The 3,186-nt window shown below is 37.3% G+C and overlaps 1 pseudogene; it reads left to right on the forward strand.

Moving 5' to 3' along the window:
- Positions 1 to 1,549: 1,549 nt before the first annotated feature.
- LOC147817094 (uncharacterized) overlaps positions 1,550 to 3,186 on the forward strand; it is a 2,481-nt pseudogene continuing 844 nt past the window's right edge.

Below are 3,186 nucleotides of genomic sequence, written 5' to 3' on the forward strand. Positions count from 1 at the left end.
TCCTTCGTGGTCATATAAATCAAGTCCAGTGGATTCATGTGTGCTGTTCTAAATCATGTCCAATCAGCTGACTTGGTGTAGTGACATCTAAGAGATGATCCAGAGAAATGGAGGAACCTGAGCTAAATTAGTGTCATAACAAAATGTCTGAATACTTATGTCAATGTGACATTTTAGTTTTTCCTTTTGAATACATTTGCAAAAAACCGCTAACATTGTTTTCATTTTGTCATTATTGGGTTCTGAGTGTAGCTTGATGAGGTAAAAATTAATTTAAAGGATTTTAGCGTGAAACCGCAACATTACAAAATGTGAAACAAATTAAGGGGTCTGAATATTTTCTGAATGCTCATCTAATTACATTCCCATCAGCCTGTACTGTACTTTGTGTTCAATGCGAATCAGTAAATGTTAGCATGCTAAGACACTAAACTAAGGCGGTGAACAAGGTAAAAATGAAACCTGCTTCCCATCCGCATGTTAGCATTTAGCTCAATGCTGCTCTTGAACCAGCCTCAAAGAGCTGGCTGTAGACTACTGGTCCACAACGCAACTGAATCCACAATCCACATCGATTCTGACCTCGGCTCGGACAAACACTGGAGCTGTCGGCCACACAGCTCCTAATGAGCTGCGAGGACAGCGCCCGACCACACTGTCTTCATCAGTCACAAATGTCAGCATCAGTATATTATATCAGAAATTTACCGGACAAAAATATGTTTCCAGCCAAGTGTGTATGACTGTCTGAGGTTCACACAAAGAGAAAAACATTGATTTTACTTATTGATTCATTGATTTCAACCACCCCCACCCACCATAGTGCACCAGGGGGAGAAGAAGACTGAGCACATGGGGGTGTCGTGGTGACACGTGGACTGAGGCTTTGATACTTTCACAGTATTAATATAGAAGCCAGACCTGCTTTATAAACAAACAACACATGGACATCTACCTTTGGACTGTATGGAGCTTTAATCAAATTTTACGGAAGCATATTGCATTCATTTGAATAAAAAAAAAAAAAAATCATTTTTTTCAGAGTAATTTATTTTTTGGTCTGTTTTTCGAGGTAATTATTTCTGGTTTTCTGAATAATCTTTTTTCCTGTTTTTCTGGCTATTTTTTTCCCTGTTTTTTGGAGTAATTTTTCCTGTTTTTCGGGGGATAATTAGTTTTCTGTTTTTGGTGGTAATTTTTTTCTCTGAATTATCGAGATACTTCGAAATCTCGCGAGAACATCAACCTGCAAGTGACTCGTGATTAGTTACACACATGTTTTAGACTTTATCCTTCTATTTATAAGCCTATTGTTCAATGTAGCAGAGAAAGAATAGACCATTAGACTGTATATAAAAGAGGAATAGACGAACATGTCTATGTGCATGATTTCAGTTTAATTAAGCTAATTAAAGCTAATTAAGCCTTTCTTTCATTATATTGGCTTGGCACAAATAAAAGGAGCCCTTCGTCATAATGTTAGGTTATATGCTAATCATAAACACTCTATAGACAAAACATGATATTACTAACATAGAAGTTGTTTAACATGGGGGCACGTACATGTAGCTTATATGTAAACAGACAGAACGTTGCCAGTAGACTAGTCACTATATTGACCCCATTGTCGGACCATGACAAGTGTTTTGAGTTGCTGAGGTTGCTGTGGTTTTCATATGGGCTCCCTCTCCTTTGCTGTTTCCTATGTATTTAATACATGCACACTGAGGATCCTGCATGAAACGTCCATGCACATAATTATTTGTGTAGGCCCATGTTGAATAAAACAATTTAAAATGTAAAACGTTTTTGCACCTGCTTACTGGTAAAGTACAGTTACTCATACCCTATGTTGCAAAGCCCCAATCTGGATTTTATTGACTTTTTGAAAAGTAATCATAGTAATAACAATAATACTACTAATAAAAGCCCAGTCTAAGCTGCTGAGTTTAGTCTTCTGCACTATCATAGTGATGTTATTGTTTATGAATAACCAGTGAAGGCTTTCATCACAAAAGGACACTACACAAATCAATTTTGTTGGTGATTTGAGTGAGCATGTTCAAATGTTTAATGACAGGTCAACTTTCAAATGATTACATATTGACAGTGTGTTTATAGGTCAATAGTCAAGACATGAAACATCCATTTCAAACAAAATGATTTTATGCTTTCATATAATTCGACAATATCGTGATACAATTGGGTTTGACAGTTTTAAACACGTTAACTTTTGGTGCAACAAATATTTATATAGATTCTGCCTTTTTCCTAAATTTTTGCAGTGCCAGCAAAGGCTACATCCTCCACATCCGGCCTCCCACAAGATGATGGTCTGTGGATATTTCTTCGCAACAGAGGTGTTCCTGAGGAGAGTATTCAGAAAATGCAGCAGGATCATGTAAGTCACAGTTTCAAAAGCTGTTTTTGTCTCATACTGTCCATTGTGTTATTATCTGCATTTGGCATTTATAATTGGTTGTTCTGGAATTTAGCACAGAAGTAAATCGTCTTGGAGATAATACAGTGTAAGCTGTGTCATGTTTGATGTATACTTTTTGTTTTTATTTCAGATTGACAGCTCGGTAGTTGGAGAAATAGATGATGCCACTATGGCAGCTTACATTCCAGCCTATGGTGACAGGATTGCCACACTGTATATTTCTGTATGGAAAAACAGAGAAGAGGTGGAGACGATACAAAAAGGTTTGGAGGAGGAAAATACAGAGCAACCAACAAATATGCATCTAAAAAGTAATAGTAGAGCCTGGAAGACAACCAGAAATATTGAAATAGGATGGATACATGACAACAAACAAGTCAGAAAAGGCAGTGGTGGAGGAACCAGAGTTCTTGATATGAACAAGAAAGCCACTAAAACTGAGATTCTGTCTCAAACTAAAAAACTGTTTTTCCCTAATGAAAAGTCAACAATGGGAAAGTGGGAAGAGTTCAGCCACGATATATTTAACTTCCAGGAAGCACAAGTTGATGAGGATGTCAGTGTGGGAGAATACTACGAGACACACAAATTGGGGTTGTCAAGATTTTATTTGTTCACAAAGACCCTGACCGGTGAAGATGACCCAGAGGAAGGAGCTGATATACAGACAGATGAGCAACATGAAAACACAGCAGAATTTGGACAAGATAAACACACAATGGAAGAGGTAAAGCAGCTGACAA

The sequence above is a fragment of the Seriola lalandi genome, unplaced genomic scaffold, assembly GCF_002814215.2.
Source record: "Seriola lalandi dorsalis isolate HSWRI2012SDOR001 ecotype SW California unplaced genomic scaffold, Sedor1 jcf7180002054981, whole genome shotgun sequence".
Lineage (NCBI taxonomy): Eukaryota > Metazoa > Chordata > Actinopteri > Carangiformes > Carangidae > Seriola > Seriola lalandi.